The 26155-nt window shown below is 43.6% G+C and overlaps 1 pseudogene; it reads left to right on the plus strand.

The window, feature by feature from the left end:
* The first annotated feature begins 2287 nt into the window (after positions 1–2287).
* On the plus strand, positions 2288–24677 carry LOC147463332 (secreted RxLR effector protein 161 pseudogene; annotated as a pseudogene).
* The last annotated feature ends 1478 nt before the right edge of the window (positions 24678–26155 follow it).

The following is a 26155-nucleotide window of genomic DNA, read 5'->3' on the forward strand; positions in this document are numbered from 1 at the left end:
ACGCAAAACCTACGTTTTCTTTCAAGCATTTAGATACCCACTCAAATATACAATGCTTCTACTTAGACACTTGGAAAACGCACATATGAGTAATTTTAGATGCAATCTACTTTTTCTATCTATATTGTATGCCCAACAGGGTCAAGAACCTAGACTGTTGTAAGCTGATGCGCGTGGTGCATTATTTCTCTAGATGTTATCACCTATGCTTGCCCCTTGAATGGAACGTTATGCCAAAATTTGACATGGGAAAAAAAATTAAGGAGATTGTTAGTTAAAGTCATTGCAGTAGAAATTGTTTTTTCCACACTCCTTTCTTTTGGGCTACAAAAGTTGCGCTTTTCCCTTGGAGTGTTTGGTTTGGAATGCTGGTGATATAAAGGAGATATTACAGACATGTGTCGAATACCAACGAAAAGGGAATGGCAAGTTGAAGGTTAAGTCTATTGTGTAAGCTTCACAGGGTCCGAATGTGATAGTAATCTTGAAAGAGTGTAGAGGGTTGCCATTAGGGAGGAGCAATATACCTGCAAGGAGCCCAATCGTTAATGGTCTTACAAGAAGCACAATTGATGATGGCTTACAGAGTCCACGTAAGGGTGTTGATCGGGCATTTGGTATAGACAATACCATTGCAATAGGTGGAAGCAATCATGGATATGGTTGTGGCCGCAGACAGGTTGCTACAACAAAATAAAAAAGGTGCCCAACTCAAATCATGTGGTCTAGAGCAACCACTACATCAAGGTAGAATTTTAGTGTGGTTATATTTGCATTGTCTGACCTAAACAAGTATATGGAATCTGCAATAGTACATAGGCATGTGTATGCTATGCTTGAACTTTTCAGCAATTGTGGAGCTAGGCTCTCCAAACGCATGTACCTATGTTTGCATTTTGAAGGCATGTTGTATTATGCAAGGTAGTGACTTCGGTAAACAAATTCAATGATGTTGGTCAACAGGTGTTGGAAAATGTTGTCATGCTTTGCAATCCTCATGTATAACAAGTGTCATGTACTTGGCAAAGCACACTAAGTGTCGATGAACGTCCTGCTCTAAATGTCAATTCTTGGATTGTGCTTCTGTTTGAAACTGTTTCGGTTGTCATATCTTGGATTGTGCTTACTTTTGAAGCACATCCAATTTCTTAATGACCTTCATGTTTGTATTTTCATCTATGCATGTGAAGTGTGGTGTACGTTTTGAAACCACAATAAGTTGATGGGCTTCATGTCTTGATTGTTGTTCACCAACATGGGTAGGGCAAGGAGCTCTTAGGTGTATTCAATGGGTGCTCAGTTAGGCCATATTGCCAACTGTGATCATGCATGTGGCATCATCTAGGAAATTGATGTGTAAAATAAATGTATAAGGAGATTGTTAGCTAGGGATTGCTAAATAAAGATATCATCATCTGGTTGACATCTATATCACCCGTGGTATTTTCACCATGGATTGAGTAAATAAGCTCTAGGTTGTTTTGATTTGATGCAAATAGAGGGACTCTCTTCTAAGGAAATCATGTGCGCTTGCATGTTGACAGCATGTGGAATTATGTAAGACATTAACATGGGCAAACAAGTTCATCACACACACACACATATAAATAAATAAATAAATATATATATATATATAGAGAGAGAGAGAGAGAGAGAGAGAGTTAATCATGCATCCAATGATTTTAAGGTAATTTTTAATCTACCGTGTTGGTGCTACTATCATTTGTTAGATAGAGAAACTTATTGGTGTATGGGACCAAGATTGTATACATACATAATGGAGCATTGATTGTATATTTGATAGTACATAGTGGCAACATTAAAAAACTTTGTGAATTGGATGTCGTGTCTGCATTTTTGAATGGAATTCTCAAAGGAGGTGTAGATTGAGCAACCACGAGGGTTTAAGACGCCCCATTCAAAACAGAAGGTTTGCAGATTGAAGAAGGATTTATATGGCCTGAAACAGTCTCCAAGAGCATGGTATGTCAGAATTGATAAGTTTTTTATAAAACTTGGCTTTAGAAGAAGTGCTTCTGAAGCGAATTTATATGTGCTTAGAGAGAATGGAAAACAAGTCATTATTATCCTGTATGTCGATGACTTGATAATCACAGGTGACCACAAAGAGCTCATCCAACAAACTCGTGAGAGTTTGAGTTCTGAATTTGAAATGACAGACTTAGGTTTGCTGCATTATTGTTTGGGGATTGAGGTTTGGTAGTCCTCAAAAGGGATCTTCATCTCTCAACAAAAGTATGCACCAGAGATCCTAAAAGCTTTTGGCATGATGGATTGCAAACCTATGATGAGCACTCCAATGGAGGTAAATGCAAAACTCTCCATGGAAGATTCTTCTCCCTTAGTCGACATTAAAAAGTACAGAAAACTTGTGGGAAGCTTAATTTTCTTGTGCAACACTAGGCCGGATACTTCTTTTGCAGTAGGTGTTTTAAGCAGGTTTTCCAACCAACCAAGAGAATCTCATTGGAAGGTAGGTATGCGAGTTCTTACGTACATGTGCGCTCCTTGACGCACTATTGAAGCAAGGGACTTGCCTAACACTGTGTGCGAGCCACAGACGGTTCCAAGCACACAACTAGCTTAACTAGTAAGCTCAAAAGAGGGCAATGGTGTGTCACTCACCGCTCTATGCTCCTGCCGTGGAGGATTCCTCGCCGCGAAGAAGAAGGAGACGCCGCTACGTCGCGCTCAACCGTTTCACCGCTATCGTGCCGCCGCAATGCTCGATCGCACTCTCTCTCTCTCTCTCTGTCTCACTCTCTCTCACATACAGACACACACAAGGAGGTGAAGAAGAAGAAGATGGAGATGGAGATGGAGCAAGAGCACTCTTCTATTGCACAAATGAGAGAATGAGTGAATTTTATGTTTAGTTGGCTTTTATATGAGCTCACCCAATTCACACTTGGGCGCCCATGCTTAGCCAACTAATCCCTTGAATGTCCCAGTTAGAGTGCGCCTCTCATCGGCGATCACTCTTACCCTTTTCCTATTGGACCGACAAGCCCGGTACCTGACTCTACCAAATAAATAATACAATGTCCACCGTAGGTTACAACATCCGTCTCGTAGGTGATAGGGTGTCCGTGAGCCGTGAGGGTTAACATGCCCCCCTTCCTGATGTAGATTCCGTCCTCGGAAGCTATTGAGTTGAAGCTCGATGGTCGAGGTGGAAGAGCATTTGAGATGAATGTCCTTAGCCTTCTTCAGTCACTCCAAAATCAAACAACATTGCACAGTAATTGCATTCTCATAAGCGATTAAAAAGCATATGCAATTTTAGGCAGACAATTGATTGGTAACAGAATTTTAAACAATTTGTCAGCAATAAGCATTAAATTGCAATGTAATCAAATGCATAAACAGATGTAAAGGTAAAAAATTAAACAAGTCTGGGGTCGCTAATTTAATGGTCGAAAGGCACTAGAGATTGACTATTAATACCATGGGTAAGCTTCTTAATTTTCTCTGGTTAATTAAGTTGTTTAATCGCGAGAGCCAAGTATTTGATGTTCGAGGGCTGACTAGAGGCTATACCTAGAGGACCTTGTAGTTAAGCTACGATAAAAGGAATTTCTCATGAAATCATCGCCTTACTGATTACCTTTGCTTTGACCCCCCAAAGTCTTTTCATAGTGATTCAATTTTGATGTGTGTGTTCTTATTTTGTATGCCTTGGGTTTTTTGCTTTTCAAGGAAAAGCGCCCACACTGGGAACCTCTAGGGCTCTAGTACCATAGGCGATACATGTGAGTGGAGTACCAATTTAAGCAGGGATTTCTCTTCCAGCTTAAAATTTTATATTGTGGCACTTTGATATTTTTTTGTGTTGTTTGTTTTCATCATTTTAATTTTGTAGCTTTGGGGGGTCATATAACTCTGATACACCTCCCCAGGCTCATCACACTAGTAAACTCCCTTTATAATACTTAAGCTAAAGGTCAATAGGGTCAAGCCCACTAGAAAGTCTAGTACATTTCACACAATGCTGCCTAAATCGGATTAAGAACCTAAGTAACCATTGCTTATTAGGAAGGCATTCCCCATGGTATTAAGAGAAGATTTCTAACACCTAGCTTGGTCAAACTAGCTTAGTCGTACTGCTTGATTTTTAAACCTAGACAAGTGATTATGACAAAAAATTACATTGAATTAAATGTTTGATACTAAGCAAATTCGGTGAATATTAGGTTACCAATCACAATTAAAGCAGACAAACATGGATGCAAAATAGATAGGGGCAATGCTAATGGACAAAAAACACCTGTTTGTGTTGATGGTCGCGCTTGATCTGAAGTGTGAACGAGAGAAAGGTTCCATGAAGGTCCAAATCCTATCAATAGCAACACGCTCCTGTACACACTAGGAAACAAAAGGAATACCTCCAGGAGGCACATTAGTGGGAAAAGGTACCAACACTTATTGAACACAACAAAAAACATAAGGAACCCTAATCTTATTATTTGCACTCCCCCTAGAGAGTCAAGGGAATAGGATATTATAGAGGTTGGGGGGAAACCCTAAGGCTAAACCCCTATCCTCGTCGTCGAGATAAACAAAGTCATCATCCATGAGACCATATGTGCCATCCGTGTAGTCCTGTAAATTTTCTTCTTCATCATAGGTGCCCATGTTTCCTAAGAAGGTCACTAGACGCCTATAGTCATCTTGGTCAAAAGGGTAGGCTTGTGCAATGGGAGAAACGCTCTCTACTAAGTATGGATCAGACGTAGTCAAGAGACGTATCAGCCATTCTAACTCCTCAAAATTCCTCTCACATGCTAGCGTACCTATCAAATCCCATTCACATGCAAGCACTGGAAAGACCATGTGAAATATTTGTGAAAAGTAACGAGGGTACCTCTCACCCAAGGCAGGAGTGGATGACTCTAGCATACTAGCCATATCTGTACACACAAATAGATGATGGTTAGAGTGCAAATATTACAAGGGTCGTGTTCTTGTGCATAATTTGTTTTTATGATTTTGTGTTATGACTCTTGCTCTTTTACTTTTTTATCTTGTTTTTATGAGTATAAGGCTTTATATATACATTCCCTAAGATTGGAGATTAAGAGGTCAGGGAGAAAGGTTGAGAGGGAAGCAAGTGAATAATGGATGTCCACAAACACTCCCCCCTTCCTTGGGTAGATCATACCGTTTGAAATGATGTCGTCACCCTTTGAAACCAGTTATTCCGAGTTGTTATAGGTGAAGATTTTTGCTAGTAGTTTTTTATTACCTTAGGTGCCTCGTCGAGCTGCAAGGGTGGTAAGGTACTCTCTCAGGATCGAACTTGAAGTGGTTCATCAGGTGATTCTTGAACATTAGAAGGTGTGGATTCCTTTGTAGCTTCATGGAGGTCCACTATTGTAGGTGGAGGCTGTGTAGAAGCTTTTACCTCTATGGATGTATTACATGAGGAGCTAGAAGCTTCATGGAACTCCCCCCTTCCTGAGCTAGGTGGAATAAATTGGTTTTGCCTTGGAGCCCAAACTAGCTTTGGACTAGGTGTGTAGCATTCTGTGATCTTTCCCTTCCCACTGTCTGCCATTGGCTTTAGCGTTACACTGTTTGACTCATATGGGTTTGTTGTCGAAAGGGAAGGACACATTTTACGTTTAGGTACCCAAATTTGCTCATTTCCATCATAGTAGCCTTGGGCTTCTAATAGTCGTTTTGGAATCCATCGTGATTTGGTCTTGACTCTCCTAGGGCGCGCTCTTGGTTTTCCAGGGAAATTTTTTCTTGGAATGGATGGGAGGGTTGAGGTAGTTGGAAGTAAGGCCTTGGGGACCCATTGATATGTACTCTTAGGTCGTGCAGGTTGAGTACTTGCAATATTACTGCTTGCTGCAACTACAAGTGTTGAAGTGCTAGGTTCATGGGTAGCCGGCAAAGACGAGTTAACCACCTTGGCTTGTGAATGTTGGCTATCCTTCAACTTTGCTAGAGTTTGCAACGTAGGTGACTTTGCTTGAATGATAGGGGTAAGAGTCGGTGGTCGCGTCGTGACACTACCAGTATCCCAATCAATAGTGCATTTGGTTGCCAAAAATCCACGTGCGTCCCAGGTTTACGTTGCCTTCCATAGCTCCCGCGGGCATGACTAGAAACCTCTGCGCTATGCTTCCATTGTCATAGAAAACAGGGGTCTGAAGGACTCCAAGAATAGCAGTTTTCTTTTTATTAATGCCCTTGACTTACATCGTACTCGGGGATAGGGTCGGTTTCCCTAATTGACACCAAACTCCATAGGATAACAAATTATGTTTAGCTCCCGTATCTAATAAGGCATTGTATAGTACTTTCCCATAGGGGCTATTTAGCTCAATTGGGTATCGTAGGGGTGGCTCAGATTCTAATGAGTCGTCATCTGTGTCCTCGAAAAATGCTTGCGTGATTCCCAGATTAGCCTCTCGTTGGCGTCTAAGACGTTGTTGTCGTTGTCGAGCCTCAACTCTTGCTTGGATTTTTCTAAGCTCTGCTTGTTCCTTGGCAGCCTTCTTTTGATGGATGGCTTGCAACTCTTCCTGGCTTAGAGGATCATAATATATTTTGAATTTACTCCCATTAAGGAATCCAATGGTTTCAACTCCATCTAGAGTCTCTACACGAATGGTACCTTGCGGGGTAATTTCACACACTCGATATGGTCCCTTACCAGCGTATTTCAATTTCTTCTTTTCATTACGTACCCCGTATATAAGAACTTTATCACCAACCTTGATGTCTTTATCCTTTAAATGGCTATCAAACCACTTCTTTCTCCTATCCTTCTCCACTAGAGCATTTCGCACAGCTAATTGCCTCTTTTCATCTAGCCTTTCTAGGATATATAATCGCTCAACTAAGGGGTTACCATCCCAACCTTCTCGAGAAGCTACTCGAAGACTAGGAATGACAAACTCCCATGGCATAACTGCTTCTTGGCCATACACCATCTTAAACGGTGTGCAATTAATAGCAACTTTATACGCAGTACGATAAGCCCATAAAGCTGATGTAAGCTTTAGGTCCCAATCAGTGCGATGAGCCTCAACTGTCTTTGTCAAAATGGAGATGAGAGTTTTGTTGGTACTCTCAGCTTGGCCATTTGCTTGGGGATAATAGGGTGTAGACTTGTGGTGAGATATCATGAAGTTTGATGTGAGTTCTTTTATTACTTAGTCGGTAGCCACAATGATATATCGTGATTGCGTGTTACGTGTAGCCGGACTAATAGGTCCTACAAAGTCTAAGCCCCACTTTTCAAATGGTTGGGTTACCTTGATGGGATGTAGAGGCATCCTATCCCTTCCATGTGGCTTCTTGAAGCGTTGGCATTCATCACATCCGTTTGCAAAAAGTGATGCATCCTTAAACAGAGTGGGCCACCAATAGCGTGACTGTAAGATCTTTCGGGCAATCAACTTTCCTGAAAAGTGACCACCAGCTACGCCCATGTGTGCCTCTTGTAGAATATATAAATACTCATCCTCGCGGGCACAACGTCTAAGAACATCATCTTTTCCTCTCTTATAGAGAGTTCCAGCCAGTAAGCAATAGGGTTCGCATTCCTTGATTAATTTTCGAGCTATATCTTTTCGCAGCTGTTTGGGTGGAAAACCATTAACTAAGAAGTTAACAATCTTTTCACTCCATTCAGGCATTGTCTCAACAATGAACAAAGGAGTATCAGGCAATTCATCATCAACCCCCGTAGGAGCTTCGCCATTACGGATACGAGATAAATGATCCGCCATGACATGTTTCCTCCCAGGCCTCACAACAACGGTGAAGTCAAACTCAAGAAGAATTAACAACCATCGTGTAATTCGACCTGTGGAACACGGCTTGTTTACCAAATATAGCAATGCTTGATTATCAACATAAAACACAAACTTGGTAGCAAGAAGGTAATAGCGAAATTTCTTTACTGCATAAATCATAGCTAGACCTTCGCGCTCTGTAGTAGTGTAGTTCATCTCGGCATCATTTAATTGGCGACTTGCAAAGCTAATAGGGTAGTCCAATTTATGTTCTCCTGGTTGAGTTAGAACACACCCAATAGCAAAGTTTGATGCATCAATATGCACATGAAAAGGTACATTCCAATCAGGTGTTCGCAGGATTGGAGCACTTGTTAGGGCCTTGTTTAATAACTCATAAGATTGATGACATTCTTTTGTCCAGTGAAACTCGATAAGAAGCTTGTACAATGGACGCGCTATCTCGGAAAAGTTTAAAATAAACCTTCGATAATAACCAACATGGCCCATAAATCTTTGAACTCCTTTATAGTTCGTAGGTGGTGGAAAATCGGCAATGGCTTTAATCTTACTCTCATCTGTGGATATCCCGTTCTTGGACACTATATGCCCTAGAATGACTCCATGCTTAACCCAAAATTGGCATTTGAAAGGGTTCAATGAGATGCGATAAAATCTGCACCTTTTAAATATTTTTCGTAGATATAACAAATGCTTCTCCCAAGAAGAATAAATACAAAGGTCGTCTAGGAAAGCTTCACAAAACTCCCTTAGAAATTCTTTAAACGCAGTGTTTATTAATCGTTGGAATGTAGCAGGGGCATTTGTTAAGCCAAAAGCCATAACACGAAATGCAAACACTCCAAACTCTGTGATAAAAGCAGTTTTAGCTTGGTCCTCTAATGCAATTGTGATTTGATTGTAACCAGAGTACCCATCTAAAAAGCTATAAGCTTCCTTGCCCGCAACTCTTTCAAGCACATGTTCTGAATATGGCAAGGGATAATGATCTCTCCTAGTAGCTGCATTAACTTTCTTGAGGTCCACACACACTCTTAGTTTCCCATTCTTTTTTGGCACAATGACTATTGGAGAAACACATTCTGAGTGCTCAATAGGGTATATGAATCCACATTGGATAAGTTTTTCAATCTCCTCTTCTACAATTTTGGCGTACTTAGGATTCATTGGATAGGGTCGTTGCTGAACGGGTTTAGCAATGTTGATCATGGGAATTGTATGTTGTACCACAGAAGGTGGAACGCCCTTCATGTCATGATATGTCCAAGCAAAGATATCCTTGTATTCCTTGAGGAGCTCCTTAAGTACAGCCTCTTCAGGTTTGGTAAGGTCTTGAGCAATAAAGACTGGTTTAGACTCCTCACCTGGTTCTGCTAATTCTATCTCTTTAACTACCGCTGGACCATCATAGACTCCACTGCTTCCATTGGTAGGTATTCGTTGGGCTTTGGCATACACAACCTTTCGCTCCCCCGTGGTATAAGATTTAAAATGTTCAGGAGCCGTATGTAAGTCAACAGGCTCTTGTCTTGACAGAGACCTTTCTTTTAGTTCTGCCTCCTTTTGTTGTTGTGCTAACTCTCGGTTTTGACGTCTTCTTATAGTTCGACTCAATTTCAGCTCTGTAACCTCCAATTGAGCGAGGTCAATGGGTCGCGGGCTGCACCACATGACACTCTGGAGATGTTCACCCCAATTGTCTACTAGCTTTCGATGAGCATCACATGCCCCTAGATAGCTAAGCCATTCTGCAGTAGATCTTTCCTTGTTTATCCTAGCTCTCACATTTGCTCGATATCGTCGTCTCTTATATGACCTTTGTTTCTTGTTAAGGTTTTGATTTTGGTAAATGTTTGAACTCGACTCGCCTGATAGGTCTTCGCTTGTATCTTCTTCACTCTCATATAAATTACCATAGATGGTCGTACTAGCACTACAAGAGGCTATTCATATTAGCGACGCTCACACAGCGACGCTCAAAAAAAATATTCCCGGCGTCGCTATGAGCGTCGCAAATTTACAAGTAAATTTGCGATGCTCATAGCGACGCCGACTGGGCTAAAAAAATAACAGAGAGCGCCCAAAAACTCAGATCTCATATCTGAGTTTTTCGGCACCCTCAAGCAAGGAGCAGGTAACGCTCTCCCTCTCTCTCTCTCTCTCTCTCTCTCTCTCTCTCTCTCTCTTCTCCACACACACACACACACACACACGAGGAGAGGAAGGAGAGCCAGGTATGCTCCTTCCCTCTCCTCATTCTCATGTTCCCTTCCCCTCTTTCTCTCTCCCTCTCTCACTCTCTCACACACACACATAGTGTTTTTGAGAGAGAGAGAGAGAGAGAGTACAAACATAAACAAAAACGCACACACACATACATAAACAAAGAATGCACACACACATTGAGAGAGGAAAAGAGAGAGAGAGCATGCATAAACAAAAAATGCACACATTGAGAGAGGAAAAGAGAGAGAGAACATGCATAAACAAAAAACGCACACATTGAGAGAGGAAAAGAGAGAGAAAACATGCATAAACAAAAAAACGCACACACATTGAGAGAGAAAGAGAGAGAAACTAATTTAACGTCATAGGAAACTAATTAAAATTAAAAGACCTAAAGATCTAGCCGACGAGGAGTTGAACTCAAGACCTATTATTCAAGAGGGAAATGGCATAACCAATCTATCATACTTGGCATGGGTGATAGAAAGGTTATACCATTTATCTCCTTTTATTGGCACACACGCGCACACACACAAGAAGAAGAGAGTTATAACGTCGTAGGAAACTATCCTAAAAGACGTTAAAGATTAGGTTAGATGTAGACTTACGTTAAATTAGATTTAGGTTTATTTAAGTTAAATTAGATTAGATTTAGGTTTATTTTTAATTAGATTTACGTTTATTTACGCTAGATTTAGATTTACATTATATTAGATTAGATTTAGGTCTCCATAGACTGCGATGCCTGCATGAAGCGGGTGAAGAAAGCCCTCAATGGAATATAGGGTATTGCTGCCTTCACTCATGGTGGGTTCCGTCGATCCAAAAGTACTGGTGAAATGTCTTCAGAAGATAGGGAAGAAGGTGGATCTTCAGGGCGGCAAGAGTCACTACATCCCCGACACAATGACCATCTAGACAACCTCTAGTCATTCAACAGCAACTTCAAAGTTAGTAACAAGAGCAAGAACGGTCTAAAGGGCCAATTGCTGTCGTCAGATGTGGATGGAGATGAGGCAGCATCACCGCCGGAAGTTAACTCTCACATCTTTAGTGATGAGAATGCCAACTCTTGCCGAGTTATGTGAAAAATTATGTGTTAAATCAGTTTTAAGGTTCTTATAATCCCTGTTAGTTTAGTTCTTTGTTTTTAATATAACATAATTTACGTTAGATTTAGATTTATCTTATATTAGATTAGACTTAGGTTTATTTAGGTTTACACACACACACACACACACACACACACACACACACACACACACACAAGAAGAAGAGAGTTTTAACGTCGTAGCAAACTATCCCAAAAGACGTTAAAGATTAGGTTAGATGTAGACTTACGTTAAATTAGATTTAGGTTTATTTTTAGTTAGATTTACGTTTATTTAGATTTATGCTTATTTACGTTAGATCGAGTCCACGCAAGAATTACTTACGGTTTAGGGTTTAGAGTTAGACGAACAGTGAAAAGATCTACTGTGAAAAGATGTTAAGATGCTGTGAAGTGCTACAGCTAGAGAAGAGGCAAAGGGGTTTTGTCCACTACATGCAGTATCATGTAGACGTGGGTCTGTAAATTTCTTGTACCCACAAATATAGGTATTGACCAATAAAGACGAGATTATAACCCGGTGGTTCTGATCTCCGTGCACCTCTAGACCGAGGTGTGCGGGGATTGGACATGACTAGAGAATGTGAGGTGTAGAGAGAGAGAGAGAGAGAGAGAGAGAGAGAGAGAGAGAGAGAGAGAGATAAGACGAAGAATGCCAATAGAATATTAAATTTGTTGTCCAGGTTATAAGATTTTTATCCTCATTATGAGTAGTGCGAGGATGTGGGACCGTCCAACCGAAACACCTATCTCTCAACGAGGGTCTTATGTCCTCTTAATCAATGCAAGCATGTTGTGCGATGGACAAGACGTGTTTCTTTGCAGCACGTTCGCGAATTTGGCGAGTTCGATCCATCTATTATAGATCGAGTTGTTGCCAATTATAACTCGTCGGACTCTGACGCTGGCCAACAAGCAGCAATCTTGCAACCCAATAGACGTGTTCGCAGGCGCTTTGGTCAAGCAGCATATGTGAGGCCACAAGATGTAGCCTCTGACAGCTCGGGGGATGATCATGCAGAGCACATTCCCAACGAGGCAATGTTTGAGCCCGAGATTGATGAAATGATCGAGACGATCATGGATTCAGAAAGGCTTATCTATGATGATATGAAAAGTGAAGCCGATACGCCATTGTATAATGGAGCACGTATGTCTAGATTGAAAGCACTCCTGGTTCTTCTCAACATGCAGGCAAAGTTTGGATGGAGAGACACTAGCGTCACAGCGCTTTTCAGGTGATCTATTACAATTAGTTTACTTTAATAAAACTTTAAATGTATAATGATCTGATAGATTTTTACACGACTGTATCGTATTTTTATGTTGTGTAGATTGCTTAAAGAGCACATACTACCAGCTGACAATGTGATGCCAGATTCCCGAGATGAATCAAGAAAGATTTTGCGAAACTTGGGGATGGATTACAATTCTATCCACGCTTGTCCTAATGACTGCATTCTTTTCAGAGGGGAATACATAGACATGGAGAAGTGTCCGAAATGTGATTCCGAAAGATATCGAGTAGATCTCCACGGGACAAAAATTCCACAAAAGGTTTTGCGACATTTTCCTCTGCTTCCTCGCATCAAGCTTTTCTTCGAATGTAAGTCCATGGCCGCCCTAGCATCATGGGATGACAAGAATAAATCTTCGGATGGTGTGCTACGAATTCCTGCAGATTGCGCAGCCTGGAAACATATAGATGGAACATGGTCAGATTTTGCCAGGGAAGCTCGAAATTTGCGCTTAGGCCTATGGATGGCGTAAATCCATTTGGTCAAAGATCAACATCTTACAGGGTATAGCCCGTTGTCATCGTCAACTACAACATTCCCCCGTGGTTGACTACGAAGAAGGGGCACCTATGGCTAAGCTTGATTGTGCCAGGGCGATATAAAGTGGGGAATATGGATGTGTATCTTCGTCCACTATTGGAAGAGCTACAACAATTGTGGATTGGCATAGAGGTGGTGGATATGAGCCGACACACAGGACGACGGAATGCTTTGATCAGAGGCATTCTAATGTGGACCATGCATGACTATCCCGGGCTAACAGAATGCTCAGGTGATCTATTGACACTCCTCACTCAGACACTGTAAATCTTGTTTTTTCCCATAGTTGATCTATTATCATGTGTATACATGCAGGGCTTCAAACAAGCGGATACAGAGCATGTGTCACATGTGGACCTAGACTGAATGCACGTAGGGCGCCCTCACTGAAGAAGCAAATCTACGAAGGTCATCAAGCGTATCTTCCAGAGAATCATGTGTTACGCGACGGCTTTTTGGGAAGAGACACCAAGGATGTGTGCACAAGCATGGTTAGAGCAGAAGGAGATGTGCGATGACGGATTGCCTCCAGGGATGAAGAGACTATCTCTATGGTACGAGTTACCATACTGGCCCCGACTCATGATCAATCACTTGCTCGATCCAATGCACATATTCAAGAATGTGGGTAATCTACTATGGGACCATCTGACCGGTAAGAAAGATACTTTGGGAGCCAGAGTTGACCTTAGAAATGTGGATCGTATGGAGCAATATTGGCCGCAAACAGCGTCTGATGGATCGATAAAACTCCTTGAAGCACCATGGATTTTCACAGGAGCCCAAGAACGCAAAGTAAAAGAGACCATTCGATCTTTGCGGACCCCCACTGGCGTAATGCACTCGCTCCGAACGTGTTTTACTAAAGAAGAAAAGCTTACCGGTTTGAAGTCACACGATTGGCATAAAATGTGTCAGGTACGTTCATAGTGGACTTTAATATCATTGCATAAAATGTGGACTTTAATATCATTGTTGCACATACTTTACAGTTTATTTTACCGGTTGCCATTGAGGGATGTTTGTCTCTCGACATCCGTAACACAATCTACAAACTTGCAAAGCTGGTGCAATGGATCTCACAAAAGGAGATCAACGTAGACTCCATACCATTCGCCAAACTAAATGCTGCGGAGCTTGTGTGCATGTTTGAGAAACATTTTCCTACTACCATGCTAACCATTCAGGTGCATCTTCTTGTTCACATAGTTGATGAGGTGGAAATAGTTGGCACAGTTCATTCCAGATGGATGTTCTTCTTAGAACGTTTCATGAAAACGCTTAAGGGATATGTGCGTCAAAAGGCACGTCCGGAGGGTAGCATGGCAGAAGGTTGGTTGGTATCAGAGTCCCTAGTGTACATTGGAGAGTGGCTAGACGGATTTGATAAAGCCCGGGACACGCTATGGCGAACCATAGATGATGAGCGCATATCTGGGATTGTCATGTGCAATCTCGGTGTTGAGAAGAAGATGACGGAAGATCTAGAGGCTAAAATCAACCGATTTTGCATGCTTCACAATCCAGTGATGCAAAAGTGGATTTCACAATATGAGGATGCAAAGCAAGAGCGACAAAGGGCACGAATCGAGTGGAGACGGGGAAGACGACCACCGATGCACTATCCGACGGTTCTGGAGAGCCTACCAACCTTCATGAGCTTAAGATGGTTGCACAACCAATTGAAAAGCGCACAACAATGCGGTGACGAAGTGACTGAGGAAGAGTGGGAGTACTCTCGGGGTTGCGCGACCAAGGTAAGTTTGCAATGTACGACTAGCTAGTGACTTTATTTCTAAACGTTTGAACGGCCACTCATAATCTTTGTTCGTTGTAGTATAAGTCATACACAGCAGCATGGTGTAAAGGTCGACATTTTAGGGTGGAACGAATCGACAAAAAGCGTTTTACTCAAGATTGTGGAATCATGGCAAAATTTGAACAGTCTAGTCGACGACGTTCCTCTGATGCAGATCCTGTGGTGGCGGAACTCACTTACTTCGGCACGCTGCAAGAGATTTTGAGGATCGATTACAGAGGATTTTTTGTCGACTTGTTCGACGTGCAATGGTTCAAGATAATCATGGAGGGTCGCAACGCTACTGTGCGTAGAGGAGAGTCTGGTTTTCTTGAGGTGGATTCTACTAAGAAATGGACTGACCTAAGAGACACTTTCGTACTACCCGAGCATTGTGAACAAGTAAGTATGTAAATAGTTAACATCCCCCTTTTACAAGTTATGTGCTTGAAAGCTCTCATGTAAGTTATGTGGCTCTGGCAGGTAGTATTTCATCCTTCAAAGTCTACATCAAACTGGTGGTACGTCATAGAGGTAGCCCCTCGTAGTGCAAGGACGTATGAAGGCTACCATGTGCCAATCACAACGGCATCAATGGAGGAGATCAGAGAAGATGCTCAATCAAAAGCCGCTGCGGTGGTGCCAGACGAGCATCAAGATGCTACTACTCTATATGGGGTGCATGCAGAGGAGCTACAAAATGAAACAGAGGATATGTGTTTAAACGGAGAGCTCTATATAGATATAGGAAGTTATGCTGAGTTATGCGAGGATGAGAGAGAGATCTCTTAAAGCCACAAATATTGTATTTGAACAATTTTGCTCCGTGTTGTAAAAGCTCTGGCTCTCTAAGTACCTTCCATGGTGTATAACGCTCTTTTCTACTCGCGCTCACATCTTTTGATTGAAAATTCTGAGTTTTCCACTTGCCTCTTCTATCACTCAATTCATTGCGTCATTGTATTTATATGCGTCATTACGTCATTGTATTTAATGGTCTTTGCGTCATTGTCTACTCTATTCATTCAATATTAAGTTAAAAAATTCGTGTGTTTAATGCAGGTATGGATGATGAGGAGTTTCTTTCTTCATTGTCACCGCAGCAGAGACAGTGGTACGTGGAGCGTCATCGCTCTGGCGCATCATCGCGCGTTCCTACTCCATCCGCATCTCCCTCTATTTCGGAGCATTTGGCGCGCTCCGAAGCTTCGACGTCGACGAGACGAGCTTCACACTCGTCTAGACACCGGCGCTCTAGCGGTGGCGGTGGCGCTTGTTGTGGGGATTCCGCCACCGATGCCTCCACACCGCCTCGTGTTCGATGAGGCTCTTTACCCTCCCCTTCTTTGCCCGCCCCCACACCAGCCACAACATCGCCATCTACGCCAGGTTTTGCATGGCTGACTGTTCCTAGCAGCTACACACCTCTACCTACTCCGCCAGGGGCCACCCCACTCGACACTCCTCGCTTTGGGGCCCAGACGTCAATGGAGACACCTGACGTCCGTATCCCCATCGACACGCCGCTAGAGACCCCTGTCGGGACACCCAGGTTCACGCGTCACCGGCCAGAGGGCTTGCCTTACTCCGTCGACTTCAGCGGCGGCATCATCATGGATGATGACGGCAAGAAGGTGATGTCGCGCATGCGTGGTCTTTGCTCTCAGCTGTTTAGACACTACATACTAAACAAATGGAGTGAAGTACCAAGTGATTTAAAAAACAGAGTCATCAGCATACTTCATGATGAGTTTCCCGTTCCAACACGGGATCAACGCTTCAATGAAGACCTGATGAAGATTCGAATGCGCGAATACTGCAAACACAAGCGTTCCGAAGTGCAAAAACCAATCAAGCATGGGTGGAACACGCCAGATTGGCTAGCCAAAGAAGATTGGAAGACTGCGAAAAAAGCAGCGCGCGAGAATCCCGACAAGTGGAAGCAACAAAAGGATGCAGCCAGAGCGCGAGTAGAGGCAGGGAGCTCGCACCACTTGGGGAGCGGTGGATGGGCATCATTTGAGGCCGATTTTGTAAGTGTTTTCGCATTGCTCTTTATGTTCGATAGTTTAGGGTTTATGAGTTTTTTAATTCTAACATAATGAATTCTTTGTATGTTTTGACAGTAGTCGATGACAGGACGTGATCCCACACCGTACGAGCGCAAGTACGTAGGCAGGAAGGGCTTAAACGCCCTGATGGACATTCTCAGTTCTCGCGGCGGCATGGTTAGTATTAGGGCTTACTCTTTTCTATTTTTTGTATTGTTTTATAAATGTCGTTATATGTTTATACTTACTCAAAACTATCTTATTGTCTTTTTTTGCAGAATCCGACAGATACGCCGCTTGGACGCGATGAGACGTCTGACTAGACGACGTCAGTTTAGCCGTAGCTAGATAGCATTAGTTTAGGGTTTCTCATAGCTTATGTATCATGAGACGGATTTTATACGTCTTTTTGAACCATGTATATTATTACATTTGTCACCGCAGTTCATTTTGCCAATCAATTCTTTATGCCTATGATGTTGTACAATTGTCATTATTATATTTGCCAATCAATTCATTTTGCCTATGATGTGTACAATTGTCAATTTTACGCTTGTCAATTTTGCAAACAATGCGTCTTGTGGGTGACTATTTTGGGTCTATTATCTACCCTTGCACTTTTTTTAAAAAGTGAATCAAGTACAATATGGTTGATGGATGGCAGGGCATTCAATGCTCTGTCACCAAAAAAAAATTCTCTCGGGCGTCGCTATAACCGTCGCTATTTATGGCTTTGTAGCGTCGCTATGAGCGTCGCTATAGACTTCTGTGTAAACGTCGCTATGAGCGTCGCTATAGACTTCTGTGTAAACGTCGCTATGACCGTCACTATGAGCGTCTCTATATAGCGACGCCTATAGCGACGCATATAGCGACGCTCTCGTAGCGACACTATTAGCGACGGTTTTAGCGACGCCAGGGGTTATAAAAACCCAGTGTATTTCCGTCGCTAACAGCGTCACAAGAGCACACAACCTCTTGTAGTGTAGGCCTTGAGTGTTTAGTTTCTATACTTGGTTCACTCGATGTTTCCTCAGGTTCTGAATCCATTTCTCCCTGAGATTCCGTTTCTGATGTGTATTGGCCTGAAGCCTTTGAGGAATCATCGGTTTCACTCTCAGGTAGGTGTGCCTCTTTCTTATCATCGGATATTACATGCGCTACATTTAACATGTTTACTAGTGCAATGTGTGGTATCTCTTCCCCATCTGGTGTTACCCAGGTTGTTCCTCTAGCTCCCCATGTATCTATAGTTGCCGCTAGGTGTACCCAATCGACATTGTCTGACTCAGCCATTCCGGGTAGGATATCCATATAAGGAGAGTTCTCCCCAATATCCGTGTCTTTGTTACACGTGTAACAATACTGTAATGGAGCTGAGTGAATTGTTGTGTCTGATCGATTATCAATGATGAATTTATTTCCTAGAGGATGCGTTCGACCACTTAAAAGATCAACTCGAATGACAGCGTCTTGGAACTATAAGTAGACGTGGTTTTTGGACTAGTCATGCACCATTTTTTGCTTCCCTCATGAATGGACGCCCTAAGATCATCTCAAATGACATAGGATGCTTTGAAAAATCCATAACAATGAAAGTCTGCCTTACCTTGTGTCCCAAGACCTTGATCCTGAGATCCTTTAGCATTCCAATAGGCGTAACAATAGATCCATTAGCCATTTTTACCACTACGCTTGTGGCTTCAAGGTGAGGTCTCCCCATAGACTCCCAACAACTCTTTGTCACCATGTTGACTCCCGCACCACCATCAAGGACCCCCTTTACAGTTAATCCTTTAGTAGTGATTGGTAGAGTAGCATTAGATTCATCACCTTCAAAGTATTGCCCCAACTTGTTAACGGGTATTTCAATTACAGATTCATGTCCCGCTAGGTCAGATGGTGGTGCTAAATGTTCCTCATCATTCATTACCGAGTCAGGTTTGTTCATATGTGCAAACTGTGGTAATCCAGCTTGTAATTCTCCATTGAGGAAGGCTCGAAGAGCTGAGACTAGCTCGGGGTCTTTATATAGTTTGGACATGATGGTGGTTCTAAATTCTGAAGACATGAAATCCATCAATTTGGCAATGTTTAACGGCACCTTTTGGCCTTGAGTCCCTTGACGTGGGGAAGATGGGATCTCCATTTCTTCGATAGGATCAGGTAGTCCCTCTGTAAACATTCTTTCCATCAAGAAGTGAGTACGCCCACTTTCCCATGACTTTAAGTCAGTTTCTTCTTGGATGACACTAGGTATGTCCAAGGGTCTATGGACTTGGTGAGGTTGTTGTTGTGTAGGGAACACGGTGTCTGTAATCTGGATCTTCCTAGGTGCTGGTTCTAGATCCCTTTGGGTATCTTCTACCAAACTCCTTAAATGCTAGACTCGCTCAATCTCCTCTGTAGGGTTTGGGTAAGTTCCTATCTTCTTTTTGGATCCTGGCCATTGTGGCTCATGAAGATCTTCCTTGTTGGTTTCTATGTTAGTGGTCGTTTTGGTCTCCATGGTTTCACCTGAATCAGAATCTTCTTCAGGGCTGGGGTCTAACTTCGCTGCTTTTTGCGATCTCTTTCTTCGTGTTTTCCTCTTTTTCTGAGATTGGGCAATTGATGCCGTGTCTCTTTCCTCAAGAATATAATTTTGTTTTTGGAGCATCGATCGTGTGAGTGCGTTTACTGGTACTATGTTTATAGTTGGTGGTGTCCCATCAACAATCTCTATTAAGTTCAATGGTGTGATTTTCGGTGCGTTTGGATTGTTAGGACACTGTGCGATCAAATGATCTATGCCACAATGATTACAAGTGAGTATTGGCATTGCCAATGCACTCCCTTGACTTGTTTGCATTAGTGCAACATTCTTTTGCATTCTAATGGGGCACTCAGCTACTCAATGTGGTCCACCACATTCGTAGCACTGAAGAGGTGGTCTCCTGGCAAAACTATTAATGTTTTGGCCTCTTGCTGCTAGCGCAGTAGCTTGATATACCGGTTTGATTTGTCCCCAATGGTCTTCCATATAGTACATGGGACACTCCTCAAGCATGTCGACTCCATAGGTGATACTAGAGTCTATGTCCTCTTCGCAATCTACATAAGTACTAGATGACTCGCAACCTATTTGGTTCATAGGTGTAACTCTTGGATGAGGGGGTTGCGGTCCTAGCACTGGAGGTGGCAACGATGTGGTTTGGACCACATTTTGGGTTCTAGGGACCATGTGCTGTAATGGCAACTGTTGCTCCATGGGTGGGGTAGGCATCAATGCAGGAACTCGAGGTGAGTCTGCCCAAGCTATAGGCGGTCTATTTTCCATGATGCGTTTAAGAATTAGGCAGTCCTTCGCTTGATGGCCATACCTACCACACGCGTTACAAGTCCCGTTAAACTTTACTCTGAAAGTAGGGCATTCACTCGTAGTATGTGGGCCCAAGAAAATTGAGCACCATTGTTACTCCCTTCTTGGATACATATGAGTGTTTTGTGGAGCACGATTACCCCTAAGGATTTCTTGGATGGCCTTGGTGAGATCTGCCAAAGTCATCTTAGATATCGTTTTCTCTTTCACGATTGGCTTTATCTTCATTGGCTCATGCCCTGACTCTTGCGAGCTACTAGACTTCGGCTCGGCAGACACTCTTTCTCCTGCAATCATTAAATTATCCTCCAATTGGATTGCATTCATGGTGACTGCTTCCCAAGTAGTGATACCTCTAATGACTAGGCCATTATAGATACTTTCATGTCGTAGTCCCCTAATGAATCTATCGAGAAATTGGTTGTTGTTGAATCGCTCGTTTGGATTACATCGAGAATTCAAATTCTTTAGGCAACTAATGAAGTCTCTCACGGATTCACCTTCTTCTCGTTGGGCTTTCTGGAGCTGAGAGGCTACACCCCAAAGTACTCCCTCTCGTATGTGCTCTTTCAAGAACAATCTCCTAAGAGTAGAGTAGATCGTTTTCTCTTTTACTCTTAAGGTTCTATACCAATCTCCAGCCTTTCCGCTTAGGGTCAAACTCAAAGCCTTACACTTATGTAGCTCATTGTGCTCTTCCAAGGAATTGCACACATGTTCAAAGACTTCCATATGCTTTCTAGCATCTCCGTCTCCACTGAATTTCTGTGTGAGCTTAGCTACTTGAACTGCCTTGCTCCTAGGCTCTCTATCAGGTGCACTACGCATGTTTTCCGCAATAGAGTGACCGATAGTTTGAGCAAATGCTGCCAAATCTCCTATTTGAGCAGGTATAATGGGTGTATGTGCTCCTGGAACCACATGTGAGATGGGAGTTGGCCTTGGCCTTGGCATACGCGCGGCTCTTGGGTCCCATATTTCGTATAGTGGTGTACCAGACGGTGGTCCAAAGTTTACAGGCGTGGCCCTAGGCATAGGGGGTGCCTGATATGGCATGTTATTATTAAATGGCATGGCTCCACTTGTATAAGAGCTTGGATAATGCCATTGTGGATTGTAAGCTCTTGGAATAATCGGAGGTGTAGGAGCTACATGAGGCTGAGGTACGACAGGTGCACATGATTGATACATACATGTAGGTATAGTTGGGGGCACTGTGCTACTAGGCATCGGCGCAGTATTAACAAATGAAATCCATGGTGTACTTCTTGTCATGCTCACCACTGGGATATGCATGGTAGTCGTAGTGTCATTAAGAGAAAGATGAGCTAGATCTGGGAAGGTAAAGTTGCCACTTGTGGGCTCAGATTGTACTGAGGCTCCTGGCGAAACAACATATGGAGGATCAATGGGGCTCACTGAGGGAGTCTCCATTTGTGATAGGGTTGGTTGGTTGGCCTTTCCCGTATCCAAGAATCTCATTAGGCCTGTTGAAGGCATGTTGATCCCTGTGTTCTGTCTTTCTAACTCGACAATCCTATGGAGGACATGACAGACTTTCTATTGTTGCTCATCTATGCTAGTAGCACCCGATGTGGATTGTAGAACATCCAACCAACTCACATGATAGGTGTGTCCTGTGTACCGATCAGTTAAAGCTTCTGCTTGTAGGTAATACTCCCAATTTTTGTTTAGGAATATCCCATCTAGGCCTGGCGTGCTGGAGGTTTCCCTCGAAGTGGAAGCATTATTGCTCCCCATGGCTTGCCCCTCCGTAACTGCTACCTTGGGAGCACTCGGTTGCTCGGCTAGCATGATTGTTGTCATAGGAGCCTTTGCTTTCAGGGCTCGACTTTGTTCTAGCCTTCGTAGGTTCTCAATTTCCCTCTCCCTTGTTGCTTGCATATAGCGTTCGATCTCTTGTACTTCTGCAAGACTCCTACCATCGGGTAGTAAAACCTCAGAGGGAGATAGTCCTAAAGGATCAGGAGGTGCAGTGGATGGAACATTCACATGCACACTCTCAAGAAGCATAGGGTCTATTTTTGGCCTGAATGACGAATTTACTTCCCCACTCCCTTCATTTATTTCATTAACCGCATGTTCGGAGCGAGTAGCTCTACTAAGGGTCTCTTTTAAGCGGCTAAACACACTGGACCCGGGCCGTGGGCCCATGGCATGCATGTCTTGACTTGAACTATCAGGTTTTGGTGTAGGATACCCCTCCATGACTTCGTAGTCAGAGGAAGAATCACTAGACGTGATATGAGGATCTTGGGTCGCGCTACCTTGAGTCCCGGCCGAAGGTCCAAAACCTAGGGTGGAGGAATAATGGGTGCCCGCGTAAATGGAGGCACTACCAATATGATCGTGCTCTAACACTTGTCCAGAGCGTAGGTTCATATGACTTGGATCCCCTAGAAGTGTCAGTGAGTGCCCGTGAAGGCTGCTCACCTAGCATTTTTGGGTGTTTTGCAACCCAAGTCTTTTCTTAATTTTTTTATTTTTTATTTTGATTTTTTGGTCCTTTTTTTCTGACCCAGCTATAGAATAGAACGTATGATAGCTCAAAATGAGCGTCTCGGTCAGAGGGACGTGCCGTGCTTTACAGCCCTCCGTTTGGTCACTTTATGCCCTCGGAATCCCTAAAAACGTCAATTTCTAGTAGGGGACTAGGCCCAAATTAGAAAGTCTAAGGGTGCAAGTGGGAAGAGAAGGGAGGAGAGTGGAGGACTTGCCCCACATGCTCTCATTCCCTCTTGAGGGGGTAGGGTATGTATATAAGAGTGAGTCTAGTATATATCATAGGACTGAGGCCTGGGCCTGGGCTTGGGCTTGGGGAAATGATCCCGATCCCGATCAAAATTTTACTGTAGCCCCCCAGTCACTCACGCTTAAATATTTTCGGTTTTATTTTTATTTTTTTATAAAATGTTTTAGGTGACCCTTTCTTGGCCACACACACTGTCAACACCTACCTAACCTTTCTGTCAACAACTCACAACTCACTACCTTATCTACTTACTAGCAGTGCTGCTAACCACTAACTAATATGTTAACCACTCTGCTAACTGCTTACTGACAGTGAGCTAATTTTCCACCTACTTCCTCTCTCACTACCTTACTGTGCAAAGACTGTGTGCAGGCAAACCTTAACAGAAAACTGTGTACAGACTGTGTGCAAACAGAAATTGCTAACTGTCTACCTACTTACTCATTCACTGCGAACAAGCTAACGACTACTAATTGTGCAAAGACTGTGTACAAACAGAAAACACAAGATTATGCAAAAATCACAGAACTTGCAGACAATACAGAAATTAACAACTTGCAGAAAAATAACTCATTCCTCTTCCTCTTCCTCTTCCTCTTCTTTCCTACTACAAACAACTCATAGAAGAAGCACAAAGTGCCTCTTGGGCTTAGTGCAGGGCGATTCCCCGGCAGCGGTGCCAAAGATGTGCACTCCTTGCCGCACTGTCGAAGCAAGGGACTTGCCTAACACTGTGTGCGAGCCACAGACGGTTCCAAGCACACAACTAGCTTAACTAGTAAGCTCAAAAGAGGGCAATGGTGTGTCACTCACCGCTCTATGCTCCTACCGTGGAGGATTCCTCGTCGCGAAGAAGAAGGAGACGCCGCTACGTCACGCTCAACCGCTTCACCGCCGTCATGCCGCCGCAATGCTCGATCGCACACTCTCTCTCTCTCTCTCTCTCTCTCTCTCTCTCTCTCTCTCTCTCTCTCTCTCTCTCTCTCACATACACACACACACACACACACAAGGAGGTGAAGAAGAAGAAGATGGAGATGGAGATGGAGCAAGAGCACTCTTCTATTGCACAAATGAGAGAATGAGTGAATTTTAGGTTTAGTTGGCTTTTATATGAGCTCACCCCATTCACACTTGGGCGCCCATGCTTAGCCAACTAATCCCTTGAATGTCCCAGTTAGAGTGCGCCTCTCATCGGCGATCACTCTTACCCTTTTCCTATTGGACTGACAAGCCCGGTACCTGACTCTACCAAATAAATACTACAATGTCCACCGTAGGTTACAACGTCCGTCTCGTAGGTGATAGGGTGTCCATGAGCCGTGAGGGTTAACAGTACATCAAAGGTACTTTGGGCCATGGCATTTCCTATGGCATTGGCACAAATACTCTTAGTGGGTATTGTGACTCTGATTGGGCAGGAGATTGTGACTCTAGAAAGTCAGTTACTGGATTTTGTTTCTCACTTGGTTCTGGAGTGTTTTCTTAGATCAGCAAGAAGCAGCCAACCATCTCTCTTTCTTCAACGGAATCAGAGTATAAAGCTGCTTCTTTTGCAGCTTGTGAAGCAGTTTGGCTAAGGCGAGTCCTCATGGACTTAGGTGTTTCTCTTTATTTAGCAACAACACTTCAATGCGACAACCAGAGTTGCATGGCGATTGCCAAGAACCCCGTCTTCCATGCACGCACAAAGCATATTGAGGTTCAGTATCATTATGTTTGAGAGCTAATTGAGGATGAAATTGTGGAGCTAGAGTATTGTCCTACTGAAGATAATTGTCCACATATCTTCACCAAAGCTCTAGGGAAAGACCAGCTACTTCGACATCTTCATCAACTTGGAGTTGGCACACGGCCAACATAGAGCATCTTCGGGTGTTCATTGAGGGGGGGGGGTGTTGGTATACTTGCAAAGCCCACCTCTCTCAGTTTTGCCACCACAATATATGCTGCACAGTTTGTAAGGCCCCCATATGAGTACAAGCCAATGGTGCACATATATTTGGTGGATTCCAGCTTTGCACGCTGATGAGATCTCTATTTGTGATCGTGGATGGTACGGAGCAAATTCAGGGGTAACTTTTTTTTGCCCTTCGCCGGAATATTCCTTTTTGCCAGAATATCTTGGCCGGACAACGGCCAAAAGAAATCGGAAAATGGTCGTCCGGTGGCCGGTGGTCGGATTTCCTTTGCCGGTGGCCGATTTCTAGGAGGACTTGTCTACCTAAAAGCGGCTACACATGGGCGCATGGGAGAGTCCTACTTGGACTTGGCTATCTAAGAGTGGTTGCACATGGGCGTTTAGAGGCTCTATATAAGGAGGCCTTCTCATGAGTAATTCGGCAGAATGGTGTGCACACTTGACGCACACAACATATCCTTGTGTAAGGTTTGTCTGTCAGGACAAGGGTCCTATGGGGCAAGGCCCAATCTAGGGGGTCACGGACCTAGGCCAAGGGCCAAGACTGGACCAGTGCGGACTGGGGATCTGCTTAGGGGAAGAGCTAGGAGCTAGGCCAGTATAAGGGGCGGTAGGGAGGAGGATCCTATGTTCAGTTACCCTAGGTCTTTTATTGGTATCAGAGCAAGGTGGAGAGGAAGAAGAAGGGTGGAGCCATGGCGGAGGAGAAGGCGTGGATATCTCTTTCCCTCGAGGCATGATTATCTCTCTCTCTCTCTCTCTCTCTCTCTCTCTCTCTCTCTCTCTCTCTCTCTCTCTCTCTCTCTCTCTCTCTATCGAAGAAGAAGGCAACCTCTCTCTCTCTCTTGAGAGCTATAAAGGGCGTTTGGCTCTCACGTTTTGCATGTCTTGCATGCGGAGGAGCAAGGATGCGGCATGGTCGTGGGCACTGTCCCCTGCAGAATCGAGGAGGGCCAACAAGTCCGCACGGGAAGGAACCCCATCACGTATGGACGTTGCTTTTTCGACCTGCACGAAATAGCGAGTGATCACCCTCATGGGTTTCGCCATGGACTGCTGCCGGTTTCTCGTCACATGGACGGCGCCTAGATCGGCCTCGGCAGCGTGCTTTAGGCGTTTTTTTTTTCTTGCGCATCAGCGACAACGGTCTCCATGGCTGTGGAAGGAGATTTCAAAAAAAAAAAATTGGGCACCCTAATTTTGGGTACCCACACCCAGTTAAGGGTCACAGCCCACGGCAAGCAGGTGAACGACTTGGTTTTGGGATTTTTGGCGGGAAG

This window comes from Adiantum capillus-veneris, chromosome 2, assembly GCF_014529385.1.
Source record: "Adiantum capillus-veneris isolate H3 chromosome 2, ASM1452938v2, whole genome shotgun sequence".
Taxonomy (NCBI): Eukaryota; Viridiplantae; Streptophyta; class Polypodiopsida; order Polypodiales; family Pteridaceae; genus Adiantum; species Adiantum capillus-veneris.